This window comes from Schistocerca americana, chromosome 7 (assembly GCF_021461395.2).
Source record: "Schistocerca americana isolate TAMUIC-IGC-003095 chromosome 7, iqSchAmer2.1, whole genome shotgun sequence".
Classification (NCBI taxonomy): Eukaryota; Metazoa; Arthropoda; class Insecta; order Orthoptera; family Acrididae; genus Schistocerca; species Schistocerca americana.
The window spans coordinates 468,828,916-468,845,721 of NC_060125.1; the positions used below are offsets into that span (position 1 = coordinate 468,828,916).

The following is a 16,806-nucleotide window of genomic DNA, read 5'->3' on the forward strand; positions in this document are numbered from 1 at the left end:
CTAATGGGCTCTCCTGCATTCCTTACGTGCCCTATAATTTTTCTAACATGCCCTGCCATGCTCCTAACCTGCCCTACCATGCTCCCAATGCACTCTTCATTGCCCCTGTGGACACTCATCAGCACTGCTCTGGTTTGTTGGCTTTTCCATCTTCCCTCCTGAGAGGTGGGATGCTAGATTTGAGGCCTTCATTGAGATGTCATCACTATTTCCTTCTTAAGGAGTGGGGAGGACTTCTGTATGTTGGTTGTACATCAACTAAATTAAGTTTCCTGCACAATGCCTTCACCCTGTGGGTTTGCCTACTCATGGCCCTGAGGATTTTCTCTCTTGAAACTATTTATAAATACTGTGTCATCCTAACAAGACACAGTCAGGGCAAAAGCACCACAGGCACAAAGATGCAAGCTGGTGCCAGTGCCATAGAGACTCACCACTTACGCAAGTTCCACCAGCACCACGGGTAGTGCTGAGGATGAAGGAATCAACTTCACCTCAGCCAATTTCCAACCAAGTACAATCCGCCAATGACCAGACAACAGCTGACAGAAGCATACTTGGAAAGAGAAGACCAGCTATCGCCCATTTGGTTACAGATCATTGTCCAGGACTGACCTAGACAGGGTACATTGTTTAGTGAACTCTTAGAAGCGAACAGACAGTTGTAAATTGCATTTGCTATGTACTGTGAAGTTTGCCTATGATTATTCACACTTAACCATTGAGAGGTTTTTTGTGTTATATTACATGCAGTCTACATCTACATCTACATTGATACTCCGCAAGCCACCCAACGGTGTGTGGCGGAGGGCACTTTACGTGCCACTGTCATTACCTCCCTTTCCTGTTCCAGTTGCGTATGGTTCGCGGGAAGAACGACTGTCTGAAAGCCTCCGTGCGCGCTCTAATCTCTCTAATTTTACATTCGTGATCTCCTCGGAAAGTATAAGTAGGGGGCAGCAATATATTCGATACCTCATCCAGAAACGCACCCTCTGGAAACCTGGCGAGCAAGCTACACCGCGATGCAGAGCGCCTCTCTTGCAGAGTCTGCCACTTGAGTTTATTAAACATCTCCGTAACGCTATCACGGTTACCAAATAACCCGGTGACGAAACGCGCCGCTCTTCTTTGGATCTTCTCTATCTCCTCCGTCAACCCGACCTGGTACGGATCCCACACTGATGAGCAATACTCAAGTATAGGTCGAACGAGTGTTTTGTAAGCCACCTCCTTTGTTGATGGACTACATTTTCTAAGCACTCTCCCAATGAATCTCAACCTGGTACCCGCCTTACCAACAATTAATTTTATATGATCATTCCACTTCAAATCGTTCCGTACACATACTCCCAGATATTTTACAGAAGTAACTGCTACCAGTGTTTGTTCCGCTATCATATAATCATACAATAAAGGATCCTTCTTTCTATGTATTCGCAATACATTACATTTGTCTATGTTAAGGGTCAGTTGCCACTCCCTGCACCAAGTGCCTATCCGCTGCAGATCTTCCTGTATTTCGTTACAATTTTCTAATGCAGCAACTTCTCTGTATACTACAGCATCATCCGCGAAAAGCCGCATGGAACTTCCGACACTATCTACTAACTGCATACTTCATTATTCGACTAGTCACAGAGATAAGTAAACCTTTTTAACTTATTTGTGCGATTTTGTTACTAATTTGTTGGAGTGATGTAGAACCTTCGTTTTCCTATCCTGTTACCTGACCCTGGTGCATAGCTGTGTAATAGTAGCAGGGAGAAATTTTCTTAGTACCAGAAGCCATTTGACAAACTCACGAACTCGGCATACTGTAACAATAGTGGAAACTTGTCCTCCACAGCAGTAGCAATGAGGCCTTTACAAAACTGGCAACAAGGATTTACAAAAATATAAAAGCACAAGAGCATCACATGTTGTGGACACTATACCATTTATAAGCAATCTGTTGACAAACCAACTGTTACAGTGCCACCATGGGGCACCAACCACACTCCTGAGTGATGTGTGCATCAGAAAAATGGTGGTGCTATTATCAACAAACCAATTTCTGTCCATGGGTCACATGGTCACCTAGCTCCTGTAGATTTCCTTCTGCCTATTGGATACTTAAGTTGACTGCAATCTTCCACAGGCTGCATTGTATTGCTCAATCAGTTCCAGGCTATGAGCTGGCTGCACTTTACAGCCCATCAATTGGAACATTGCTGAGACAGCCTGGAAACTTACATCTACACTACCATGCTGCACCACACCGTATTCATCTCTGCACCGTATGCGTGCCACGCTGTCTATGTGCTGTGGTGTCACACTGACTATGCTGCAAGCCCAATAACCACACAGCACTGTGCTGCACTATGGATGCTACTCCATCAGTTGCCTGGAATGGCACTCCATAACAGGACTGGCTTTACAGTAGACGACTTTGTTTCTGTTACTCTTATGTGATCACAGACGATCTTTCAGTTGTTAGCCAGAACATGTGTTGTGAATACAAGTGTTCTTAAGTGAAACCAGGGAAATGTTATTCACTGTTGTGTGTGTCACTCACAATGGGTTTCAAGAAAAAGCTCCTTCTTTAAAAATACAGTTACTGGATCAGGGCCATGTCCACCTCCTGCCTTCCCAGAGAATGACTGAAGGTGGCAGTTGCCCCCTGTTTGTGTCACAGGTTTATCTGCAACACTTGCAGCTGCCAACTTGCTGTCATGGTCACTTTAGATGTTTGAGGACAGTCGCTTTGAGGCACAGGTCTAAAGCCGAGAAGCAGAAGCAGCCAGATAATCTTAAAGATCTGCTGGCTAAAATAAATTCATCATAACACATGGTTCTTTTTAGGACCCTCCAGCTAAACTTTGGACCTGTTATCAAGACCTGTCAAATCAGTATTGAAGCCATAAGTAAATCAAAGTGCTGAGTCTCCCAAAAGATTTTATCAAAGTATAACATTGACATTCCAGAATGAGATTTTCACTCTGCAGCGGAGTGTGCGCTGATATGAAACTTCCTGGCAGATTGAAACTGTGTGCTCGACCGAGACTTGAACTCGGGACCTTTGCCTTTCGCGGGCAAGTGCTCTACCATCTGAGCTACCGAAGCATGACTCACGCCCGGTCTCACAGCTTTACTTCTGCCAGTATCTCGTCGCCTACCTTCCAAACTTTACAGAAGCTCTCCTGCGAACCTTGCAGAACTAGCACTCCTGAAAGAAAGGATATCGCGGAGCCATGGCTTAGCCACAGCCTGGGGGATGTTTCCAGAATGAGATTTTCACTCTGCAGCAGAGTGTGCGCTGATATGAAACTTCCTGGCAGATTAAAACTGTGTGCCCGACCGAGACTCGAACTCAGGACCTTTGCCTTTCGCGGGCAAGTGCTCTACCATCTGAGCTACCGAAGCACGACTCACGCCCGGTCTCACAGCTTTACTTCTGCCAGTATCTCGTCTCCTACCTTCCAAACTTTACAGAACCTCTCCTGTGAACCTTGCAGAACTAGCACATTGCTGCTGTTCAGGAAACCCACACTGACAATGGAGATCAAATGAAACAGAGAGGAAAAAATCCTTGCTTTGACTTATTAAGAGCAATTACCATCGTGCTTATGAAGTAACAACTTACATATGACTGTCAGTCAAGAATGCACATCTATGCACTGTATATGATCTCAGTGGCCTCCACGAGAGTTATTGTGATCATTCCTCAGTTTTGGTTACTGATAATAACTTGATACCAGTGCCTATGAGTTTAATTTGTACACCACAGCACTGAAGATGATCACTATGTGATTGAAAATCGATTTTACTATCAACAAACCATCAATATTATGGCCAACGCTGACCTTTCTTTTAATTTAATATTCCATAGCTGATAACGACATTAGATGCAGGATCACCAATGTAGAGAAGATGTAGGTGAGGATTCTCCAGGTTAATAATACAGATCACGAACATCATGCTACAGCTGAGTCAGCAAAAGTTGATCCTTGCTATGGGCTGGGCATGGCAGTTTTGTGGATCTACCTCAACCAATAATGTAACACGATTTTGTAAATGTCTCTATGACAATGCCTCACTGTTGGCACAGCCTTGTAGACAGCCACTGTTTTTTCACGTGCCACCATTAGTGCTTTGCAGTTGGAAGCTAGCAACAGCACTGCAGGCTGTCAGGGATCTTCTTATTCTATCTCAACAATAGGCAGAGATATGTAAGAGAACAAGTATACACATCAGAATGGACTAGCACAAAGATTGTCCTGTATTGGGAAGGCCAAACTGATTGTCATCTAACAGATCCTCAATTTTGTTTTCAGTTCTTCTGTTTGTTATTCTTGTCAGCAACTTGTATGCATCAGCTGTTAAGCTGATGGTGCAATAATTCTTGCACTTGTCAGCTCTTGCAATCATAGGAAGTGTGTGGATGATATTTTTCTGAAAGTCAGATGGTATATCTACACTTTCATACATTCTACACAGCAACATGGATAATTGTTTTGCTGCCACTTCCCCCAACGATTTTACAAATTCCAATGGAATGTTATTGATCCCTTATGTCTTACTTGATTTTAGGTAAGCGTATCTTTTCATTCCTTAGTACTCTGATACCCCACTTCTTTGTGCATTGATTCTTCCTGACTAGTCTCTTAAACTTCAGCCAATTCTTCATTACCATCTGTGATCTGAGTCTATCTCTGCCCCTGGGAATGCCTTAAAATCCAAAAACAGATTTCAGAACTCCTGCTTGACCATGATGTAATCTAACTGAAATTTCCCTTTATCTCCTGGCCTTTTCCATGTATACCTCCTCCTCTTGTGATTTTTGAACAGAGTACTCAGTAATACCACATGAAATTTATTGCATGACTCAATTTTGGGGAAATCAACCATGGCAAGTAAAGTATTTGTCACTCAGAAAAGAGCACTGCCAATTTTAACAGGAGTGAGTAGAAATCATTCATGCATAAATCTTTTTAAAACACACAAAATTTAACAGTGACCTCACAATATATCCTATCCCTTATGTCCTTTTTAGTTAAGAACCTATCCATGCACAAAACCAATAGTGACTATCATGATTATGAAACAAGATCAAAACATGACTTGTATGTGGATAGAAAAAAAACTTGAGCCTAGTACAAAAAGGTGTATACTACTCAAGCAAAAAGATGTTTAATGCACTTCCTATGGACTTAAAAAATCTTAGACCTGCAAGTGTAATACCACAATTTAAAAGTAAATTAACAGAATATCTTCTGGAACACTCTTTTTTACTCTCTTGCTGAGTTCTTTGACATAAACACATCTATATCGTAAGTCAGACATGGCACATTGACTTGTAATATTTGCTGTTACCACTTTGTAACTGAACATGACCTATGTCAGAATAACAACACTTTACTTCTAGAAAATTTATGACATAATATGGAATAATTGTAATTTATTACTGCATTGTTTTAAACCTCTGTTTTACTTTAGGAAGTGCCTAAGCTTGTTATTGTTAACATATGTTGTTCCTTTACACATACTATTGCAATTTGTATCTATTAGCATCTACACTGAAGAGCCAAAGAAACTGGTTCACCTGCCTAATATTGTGTAGGACCCCTGTGAGCACCCAGAAGTGCCACAACACGATGTGGCATGAACTCAACTAATGTCTGAAGTAGTGCTGGTGGCAACTGATGCCATGAATCTTGCAGGGCTGTCCATATATCTGACAGAGTACGAGGGGTAAGATCTCTTCTGAACAGCACATTGCAAGGCATCCCAGATATGCTCAATAATGTTCATGTCTGGGGAGTTTGGTGGCCAGTGGAAGTGCTTAAACTCAGAAGAGTGTTCCTGAAGCCACTCTTTAGCAATTTTGGACATGTGGGATGTCGCATTGTCCTGCTGGAATTTCCCAAGTCCATCAGAACGCATAATGGATATAAATAGGTGCAGATGATCAGACAGGGTGTTTACATACATGTCACCTGTCAGTATCTAGGTGTATCAGGGATCCCATATCACTCCAACTGCATACGCCCCACACCATTACAGAGCCTCCACCAGTCCCCTGCTGACATGCAGGGTCCATGGACTCCTGAGGCTGTCTCCATACCCATATACATCCAGCTGCTTGATACAATTTGAAATGAGACTATTCTGACCAGGCAACATGTTTCCAGTCATCGACAGTCCAATCTCAGTGTTGACAGGCACAGGCGAGGTGTAAAGCTTTGTGTTGTGCAGTCATCAAGGGTACACAAGTGGGCCTTTGGCTCTGAAAGCCCATATCGATGATGTTTCATTGTATGATTAACACGCTGACACTTATTGATGGCCCAGCACTGAAATCTGCAGCAATCTGCGGAAGGGTTGCACTTCTGTCATGCTGCCATTGGTCCCGTTCTTGCAGGATCTTTTTCTGGCCGCAGCGATGTCAGAGATTTGATGTTTTATCGTATTCCTAACACTCACGGTACCCTCGTGAAATGGTTGTACCAGAAAATTCCCACTTCATAGATACCTCAGAGATACTGTGTTCCATCGCTCGTGTGCCGACTATAACACCACATTCAAACTCACTTAAATCTTGATAACCTGTCATTGTAGCAGCAGTGACTGATCTAAAAACTGCACCAGGCTGTAACGCCGGAAATGCATATCCTCCTATTTCCATCTATTGCACTGCAAATTTTTGTCCTTATTTTGTTACCCGAAGATATAACATTTCTGTGTCTTTGTATATTGTAATTGTTTTACTATTTGTATATATATGCATTTTTGTCGATGTATAATTGGTTTGTTTTGTGAATATTATTTGTATTTATACACTGGGTATAGCCTAGGGAAAACTATGCTATCGAACGAATACATCGATAGGTCGTGTGGAGAACCAAAGTGTTTAGGATCTTTGGTAGTGTTAACTCTGTTGCGTGGAGCACGGGCAGAGGAGAGTCTGGCGGGAGTAGTGTGGTTGAGCAGGTGTGTTGTGTGATGCTCCTGCGAGTTGCTGCGCTTTCGGGGTTTCGCAGCATGTAATGGCTATGATGGTTTCCGACACGGTGTCGCGGACGGGAAGCATTAGCTGGCGCACATCAAGAGCCCGTTTCGCCTGGTGACCGTGTCGAGAAGAAGGCGCGCCAACATCCAGCTTCTGCAACAGCGACGGCCGACAATGAGTGACTGTCGCCACCTCCTCGATCGACGGCTTCAAACCTTCAATCAACCAACAAGGAAGACTGGAAGCACGTAAAGTTTTAGAACTGTATGGCAGACCTCAGCTCTTCAAACTGTTCCATTTTCGTAACTATAATTACAGCAACTTAGCATGAACATTTGTTGCTCATTGTCCCAATTGCATTACCAAGCAGGGTCCCTTCCTTTACCAGAATGAACCCGAGTGTCGTTGAAATTCATAAGCCAGCATTAAAGTAATATCATTCCATTTCACTGCTTTAATTTCAAAGTTCAGTTAAAGTATTCATAGCTGGCTACAATATTTAGATTACACAAGCACAAATTAAGAGTGCGAGTTTTGTTACCATATTTTAGCTTATCTGTGACTGCAGCTCAGCTTGGTACGTACTAAATTTTACTATTGTTAATTGTTCAGAATTATTTAATTCAAGTTCAAAGTTAAATCTCTTATTTCTAAATTGCGTAGATTCAAGTAGCTTTTGAAATGATTGTTGAGGTAGCCCAAGACTAACCGTATTTTACTGAATTTCGATGTGCTTCAGAAACAAAGCTCACTATTAATTTCAATCACTAAATTAACTTTCAATTTTTAGGTTTTATTAATTCTTTTGCTAAATTAAGTCAGAGTGTAGCGAAATTTATTACTTCTGACAAACATTCAGTTTTCACACAACACGTGTCAACCTTCAGTTGCCACGCTTTTAGTGCTAATTATGTGTGCATTAATCTTTCATTTTCAGTTATTATAGTAGTTGTCCATAGGACTGGCGACCGTAATTTTCCCCAAATATCAAATATCTAATTAACACCAATTAATTGTTAACGTAACGACCGCACAATTACTTTCTTTATTAATTTTACCCGTTTCTCAAAATTAATTTCCACCAATTTCATTTGCATTTTTCCTTTCATTTAGATGCAACCCTTTCCTCCCTCTTTACCGACAGATTGACTTCGGTGACGATTGATTTTCCCAAATTTCCATTAGGTACACGCGGTTTAATTTTTCACTGTCATTAAGGTCGATAAGTGAGGGGGAGGTTACAAGACGCTTGTTGTCTTATATGGGCGTTGCCAACTGCAGTGCTGCATTCTGCCTGTTTAAATATCTCTGTATTTGAAAATGCATGCCTATGCCAGTTTCTTTGGCATTTTAGTGTATAAGTGCTACTGTTCTCATATATAATTATGACTCATTCCACATCAATACAAATCTCTTGTATACAGCAGCTACAGAACATGAATAAATAAATAAAAAACAATCTTTCTCCTCTCTCATTCTACTACCAAGCAAATTTTCTCTCGTAGCCCTTTCTTCTACTCCTTCACCTACAACCACATTCCCATCCCCCATGACTGTTGATTTTCATTGAATTCTGCATTCAATATCCTGATTTCTTTCTCTATTTCTTCATCTTTGGCTTGCATAGTCAGCATGTATATTTGAACTATTGTTGCCAGTATTCGTGTGCTGTTGATTCTGAAGAGAGCACTATCACTGAACTGTTTACAGTAACTCTTTGCCTTATCTTCTTTTTCATAGTGACTCCTACTCCTGTTATACCATTTGCTGCTGCTGCTGATATTACCTATAGTGGGAACCCAGCCACTTAGATCATGTCATGAACAAAGAAGAGACCTCCAAGAGTAGAAGCAGTATCAAGTGTAGTGGGCAAACAGAAAACTGTACCTCCATTACATCTAAATGATTTTTTAGTAGAAGGCAGTAAGGGGAAGAGGCCCATAAGGTAAATAGTGCCAGAGATTTAATAGCCTCTCAGAAAAATAGTGCATCTGTAAAGAAAGACAGGTTTGATTTTATAATATGTTATCTTATCATTGAAGGAGTACGGGATAAAGAATTTATTGTCAATGACTTTGGATTAGAAAATAAGTTTGATATCTTTTGTTTAAGTGAACACTGGGCTAGTGAAAGTGAGCTTACATTTATTAAATTTGATAATTATAATCTAGCCAGTAGCTACTGCAGAAAATTGCATTTAAGAGGTGGTGTGGCAATCTATGTTACCAAATCACTTAGAGGCACAGTCAATAGATTAGATCTAGATTTTCTGTGTGATGAACAAAACTTCGAAGCTGCTGGTATAGTAATAGACAGTTTTAAGTTAGTTGTAATTTCCTTGTACAGGTCACCTAAGGGAATAACCAATGTATTTTTAGAAAAACTGGACCTGCTGTTACATTTACTTACAGATACTAGATGGATACATTATGATATTGTGATAGGTGGAGATGTGAATGCTGATTTTGATGTTACAACACAAAAATGTACTGTCAGTGAACTCCAAAACCTACTAAGACAGTGCAACTTACATTCAGTCAATAACAAGCCTAAAAGAGTACATGCATGTCTTGACAATATTTTTGTAAATTTTAAAACAACAGAAGAATCATGTTGTGTGACAGTATTTCCATATTCTGGTCATGATTCAGTATCTTTAAATTATACAAGTAGGTTTCCTCTTGATAAGAGTAATGATAATAAGCCTGTCCCAGAAGTTGTGGTCACTAGACCAGTCACAGATGAGAAAATTGACAAGTTTCGTATGTCTCTTTCTAACAGAGATTGGTTTGGCCTGTGTTATGATGACACACATTATACTCTAAGCAATTATCTGCCAGCAAAAGTACTATTTGATAGGTTTCTTAAAGCATTTTTGGGACACTTTAATGACTGCATTCCAATAAGAAAATGCAAAGTAACTGACAGAGTCTTAAAAGCAAAAGTTCCAAATAGACAAAATCCGTGGTATACAAAACACCTGTCTACTATGAAAAATCAAGTTATGTTGTTGTACAATATTTATAGAAATCTGAAAACCAACCATGCTAAATTAGCCTATCTTAGATCTAGGAATGTGTACAAAAAAGCAATTGTGGAAACCAAACAAGCACACAACCTCAGAAGTATTGAGAAATCCACCAATAAGTGCAAAGCAGCATGGACACTAATAAATAGTGGCGTCAAAGATAAAAGAAGTGACAAAATTAGTATCTCTCCCCAGGAATTTAATGACTTTTTTATTAAATCAGTTGAGGAAGTAGGAAGCGCTATAATTAAACCTGAAAACAGCTCATCACAGTTACTGTCAAAAAATGTTGCTAGGTCATCAACAAACACAAGTACTTTAAATTTTTCTGAGGTCTCACCTGGTTTTGTGTTAAGAATAGTGAAGCAGTTAAAATCATCAGACAGTGTAGACACATATGACCTGTCTTCTAACATGCTGAAGAAAGTAATAGACTGTATAGTTTACCCCCAACTTATTGAATAAACAAGTGTATACTGGAGGGTTTTTTCCCTGATGAGCTTAAACTGTCTAGGGTAGTTCCAGTACATAAAAAAGGAAATAAAAATTCTGTCTCAAGTTACAGGGCAATATCCATAGTACCAGTTTTTTCAAAAGTTCTAGAATGCATAATTTGCCAACAATTATCGGTTTACTTTGATAACATAGGATTAATAAGTGGAACACAGTACAGCTTTAGGAAAAACCTGTCAACCATTGATGCCATAGACAATGTTGTTAAATACATCCATCAAGTATTTGAAGTAAATGCTTTGCTCAAGTGACTTTTTGTGACCTAAGCAAAGCCTTTGACTGTCTAGAACATACACTACTATTCGAAAAAATGGACTTTTATGGTGTTAAAAGTAACAGCCTTAAGCTATTAAGATCATATTTACAAAACCGTAAGCAAGCCATCTGTGTTGGGAAATAAATGTCCAGTATAGAACAAGTTAAGGTAGGTGTTATGCAGGGATCCGTGCTGGGTCCTTTCCTTTTCTTAATAATGATAAATGACCTGCCATTATTTATTAAATCCAGAACAGTACTCTATGCTGATGATACAATGTTTCTGAATAGCAGTAATGATCTTAATAGCCTTACAACATGTGTTACAGAGACAATTGAGCAAGCTTCACTCTGGTTTAAAGCAAATGGGTTCTTCCTTAATGAAAGCAAAACCCAGCAGATGGTATTTAGTTTAAAAGACAAGTTTCCATCAGATGATCCTAGTTGTGTTAAATTTTTGGGGGTATATTTGGATGATAAACTTTCTTGGAATCCATACATTAAGAATATTAGTGGTAAATTGTCTAGGGTAATATATTTGTTAAGGCAATTAATGCACTGTGTGCCTAAAAATTATGTAAGAGTATCTTACTACTCATTTTTCCAAAGCATCATATCCTATGGTATTACTTTATGGGGAAACTCCACTTGTGTGCATGATATACTATTGCTGCAAAAGAAATCTATTAGGATAATTACAGGCTCACCATACAAGGCTCATTGTAAACCTTTGTTTACTCAACAAAAAATCATGACAGTAATAAACCTATATATTTATTATGTTTTAATCTACACAAAAAAGAACTTACCTAAAGTAAAACGCAGGGCAAATATACTTTGTTACAGCACTAGGACAAATAGCTGTATCTATACGCCCTACCACAGACTGTCAAAATCAGTTAACAGTTATGAACTCATGGGCCACTAATTATTTAACAAACTTCCAGAAGCTATACAAAATTTACCAGAGCAACAATACAAACAAACACTTTATGACTCGTTAGTTGTAAACCCATTCTACAATATAAAGGATTTCGTTACCTGTGATATTAAACTGTAACGTTAATAACAATTCTGTTCTTTTATAGCGTGTACTGTATCGTAATATGTTTATGACTTTGTCTATTGCTGTAATGGCTTAAAGATAATAAAATTATTATTATTATTATTATTATTATACTCCTCTCACCAGAAATCCTCAACTTCTTTCTATTTAATTTCGCTATATCTAGTCTGAGCCTTACTATTTCCCTTTTCAGATTTTCTAGCTTCCCTACCACGTTCAAACTTCTGATATTCCACACTCTGACTCACACAACATTATCCTCCCGTTGGTTATTCAGTCTTTTTTCTCACGGTCTGTTGGCAGTCCTCTTCAAGAGATCTGAATGGGGGACTATTCTGGAATCTTTAGCCAGTTCAATTACGTGTTCTATGGATGCAAGTTATGTCTTTAATGCAGTGTTTCCCATTGCACTCTGCATCCTCACGCCACTGAAAATTGCTGAAACTTTTGCCTCTTAGGTGAAGTTTCCCACCCGAAGGGCAAGAGAGTGCCTTGAGCCTCTGTCCACTCCTCTGCCCTCTTTGACAAGGCTGTTGGCAGAATGAGGTTGATTTCTTGAATGCAAACTGTCCATGACAGCTTAAATCATTCGCAGAAACTATAGACAGGAGGAGGGCCATTACCAATTCCCTGTGGCAGACTGTATTCCAACTTCCGTTCATATGATGGTGCTCGTTGGACTGAATGTCTTCTGCTTTCCACATAAGATTTGAGTGTTGCCAAAACAGAGCCTCCAACTCAATATTGACTGACCTCGTTTGGAAGAAGGTTACAAGGGATGCAGCCAAATGGTTTACTAGAGTCACAAAATCTTATAAAGGCTAAAGATTATTTTTCCTCAAAATTGCTATAGATTAATTACCAGGTCTAGTGCTGTTGCTGCTGTAGATTTGCCTTTCCGGAAACCATACTACACTTCTGTAAATAATTCAATCATTTCAAAGTAATTTGAGATTTGGTCTTTCACTGCAATCTCCATGACTTTGGCGAAGACTGTAGTAACCGTGTCAGGCCTACTTCTTTCCGTAATGAAGTCATCACTCGTCAGCTTTTAAAACAAAAAAGGGAAAAATGGAAATAATAACTAATCCTAATGATAATTGGTTACGTAAATGTAATCAACGGGAAAAGTATTGACGTATTCACAATCGATTACCAGAATAATTAAGAGTAATCAATTAACTGCAATTAATCGTCCTTTCCCAACTTCGAATGAGGTAGAGGGGCACACAATTGAAAATTTTTGGAAGGGGCTTCCAGTTCAGCATACGTTCCAGAGAACTTTGATAGGAACTCATATGGCTCTGAGCACCATGGGACTTAACATCTGTGGTCATCAGTCCCCTAGAACTTAGAACTACTTAAACCTAACTAACCTAGGGACATCACGCACATCCATGCCCGAGGCAGGATTCGAACCTGCGGCCGTAGCAGTCGCGCAGTTCCGGACTGAGCGCCTAGAACCGCTAGACCACCGCGGCCGGCTTTTGACAGGAACTGGGGCATTGTAACTCTTTTAATTTATTCCTGGGCCAAATTGATTACACGATTGAAAAACAATGGGTACTACGACACCAACAGCGCTGTCCTCTTTGTTTGCCATTTTTGGTAAGGTCACTGCCCATTGAAACAAAACTCGTTACCAAGATAACTAGACACTAAAGATTCATTACATGGAATTCTTGTATGGAGCCAAAATACCGCTGAAGACGCCATAGAAAATGCAAACCGACTTCAGGAAATCATTGTACTTCTCAGTTTGGCAAGTGTTTCGGCAGCCAAGTGACTGAACTACAAAATACACATTTAATGATACAATCCCAGTAGTACAGGTATTTAACTACCTATACATATATGCGCTTTGTGTTGGTTTTACGCTGGAAATAAAACTGTCTGCATTTTTCCTCTTACGTCCAGCAAATATCTTAATTTTACTATGATGCGTTTAGGTCTTTCATTCCGACGAAAAAACTGTCAGTATCGTAAACGTGAACCGCTGTTTCGAGCAAGTATAACATACATGCACAGTGACATAGACATCTTAATTTTACTATGATGCGTTTAGGTCTTTCATTCCGACGAAAAAACTATCGGTCAGTATCGTAAAAGTGAACCGCTGTTTCGAGCAAGTATAACATACATGCACAGTGACATAGACCTATTGTTGTGGTGAAAACAGGACATGCATTGTTAGCCAACATTGCCTCGAGGTGTGCGCCGCCATAGGCTAATAGATTCTATTTATCAGCAACATCAGTGTCTTGTGAAAGTAAGGGTCATTAAAGAGACATCGCCGTACTCCCACAAGCGCAACGCACTTTGTAAATGTTCAATATAAACTTTTTTGTTTTTGAAGGATGCGTGACTCGTCTGTTTCGAACCTTAATTAAATAAATAATTATTTTCTAAACAACATAAAATATTAAGAAAACCTTGCTACAGGAATGCGTCCTATTTCGCACGATTTATATATGGGCCCTATTAAGTAATTGATAGACTTCGGGAACCAATTACCTAGTTGCAGCTGGAACGTACTTATAATAATACTTTAGCCCGTCCGTAACGTTTAGGCACATTGTATTTTTATCGGTAGATTCAGCGCTTCCCATATCGCGATTTTTATTTCGCCAGAGATCTGTGATTATTACGATTACATAAGAATATTGTTTTTACTATCTGTGGTGGTTTAAAGCAAGCGATGTGTTCGAATCGATCAAAACTTCGTTCAGTGTAGTAAAAGAACGAAGGAAATGTGGGAGGATTGATGACATTCACTTTTTGCTACACCGCTAACAGAACGATTTGAAGTCCCGTTCAAGAATAATATTAGTATTTTTTCAATAAGGGTAATTTAAACCGACCAAACATACATTAATTAACATTTAACAATTTTTAATATTTAAAGAGATGGTTTTGCTCCAAAATAAGTATTTAGAATTAAAGAAATCGTCTTTTCGAAATGAGTGTAGATCAGTGCATGAACTGAGTATTTCACCATCCAACACGCAACCAGAAATTGAAAGTGGAATATTTGTTTAGTTTTATGCATTAACTGGAATTTGTTGACAGTAAGCAGTAGAACAACGAAATTAAAGTGGTGACCAGGATTCCTTATTTGTTAGTTTGTTAATCCGTCATTTTGCCCAGTCGTACTAGGCATGTCAAATGTAATAGAACCAAGGACATTGTAAGTATATATGATATTCAGAATGATGTACATAAATAACTACCTACAGCCACAGTTGCGTTACAACGTGTATACGTTTCACTTTACACATACCTACTGGTTCACAGGGCAATACAGTATCTGTATACAGTGCATCCAATCCCAGTAGCTAGTCATTGTTTGGCATGGTTTCAGCAAGTATTGACTGTACAAGTTAACAGCAGAAATATTCTTACATTAAAGCATGTTGCAAAAGCAGTAACAAACAATTGCTTATGCATCCATGAACAGACAGTTAACTTAAAAAGTCCATATATGATAAAGTAGCCAAAATGTTGCTTTCTTCAGGACGAATTACTTGTGGTGTGATGTGATACCATGTCCAGAAAGCTTTCATGTACACAGAAGAAAATCCAGAAGAGATTACATACACACACACACACACACACACACACACACACACACACACACACACACACACACACAACAAAATCTCTCTGTTTTTGTGGCGCATTGACTGATCCATTAAATTTTCAGGTGTGTAACTGCGTAAACCCTATTTCTCATAATATTTGGGTCATCCTGAGAGTGAGCCAACACTCTGAAGATGCCCAGAAGGCATAAACCCAATATATTAGAAGAAGAAGTAGAAGTTAAGTGATTACATGTCCTGAAATTAAATGGATCACACCAACAAAGTCCGTTAAGAGGCTAGTATTAATATGAGCTAATATACTGAGTTGGTGAAGTGTAAAAACATTTTTAAAAATGAAAGAATTTTGATTCTGCTCTAAATTTCTTTATTGATGTGAGATGACAATGTACATATACACCTACGCTTGCAAACCATCATGTCATGTTTGTTTATGTAGTAGCATGTGTTTGCAAGATTTCAATATTTATTTCATGTTTGTGATAGGCATTGCCAGTGCTTATAAATTTTTGAAGAGAGGTTTACAGTTCCTTATGGAGGTCTGCGTAATTTGAATTGCATAGACTTCCGTGTATTGTATTAAAAATATTAGATAGCAGCTAGACCACCTTACATACTTGAACAGTACAGAATAAGTAGAAGCAGAATATTTGTAACTGATTTCACCCACAGAAATATACTAGGACTATAATGGAGTGTAAGTATTTCTCTGGAGTGATTCAGGAATTTCTCATCTTTAAAGTGGTAATCATATGTGGAAGTGATTTAATGAGAGTCATGTATTTTGAAGTGGTGATGGGCAGTAATAAGAGGAAGTGTACAAAGTGACTTACGAGCCAGCAGCATAATTCTGTCACATCTGTCTGTAGTGTGCACTTTGGGTAGAATGTAGAACATTTTATGATAATTTCTGTGGCAGTGTATGTATGGCAGCAGCTACATTATCATCACATTAACTATTGTAATTATCATTGCACTGTCTATCGTGACTGCTGCATGATTATTACATTAATAAACAATAGTGATAGTATTCAGTGTACACAGATATTTTGAACAGTTTACCCTGTTGGTGTCAGCTGCCACGGGAGAGAACATTTGGAGTGTGTGATGTTGGGCAGAAGTGGAGAGCACACTGATAACACCTCAAAGTGATGTCTGTCTCTCTCAGTGTAGAAAATATCACTTGGCCATCTTTTGACCTGCACGTAACTCTTAACAGGGTGACAGAGGTATTGCGAAAGACAAAGATGAAATAACATCTCCAAGAAATGGAAATTACAATTTAAAAAGTTAAGGACTTTCAAGTATTACCTGTTCTTAAACTCTTAATCTACAGTTGAGGCATTTCACAGCA

General features: G+C 39.1%; 1 protein-coding gene across 5 annotated transcripts in view; it reads left to right on the forward strand.

The window, feature by feature from the left end:
* Positions 1-14,543: 14,543 nt before the first annotated feature.
* The window catches only part of LOC124622629 (myosin heavy chain, clone 203-like), a 223,350-nt gene continuing 221,087 nt past the window's right edge, over positions 14,544-16,806 (forward strand). For 4 of the 5 annotated variants that reach the window (XM_047148399.1, XM_047148398.1, XM_047148402.1 and 1 more), the window contains exon 1: positions 14,544-14,699. The gene's annotated coding sequence lies outside the window, so the exon portion shown is untranslated. Of the gene's footprint in view, positions 14,700-14,812; positions 15,041-16,806 lie in introns of those variants that run through there. The other variant, XM_047148400.1, reaches the window with a different exon arrangement.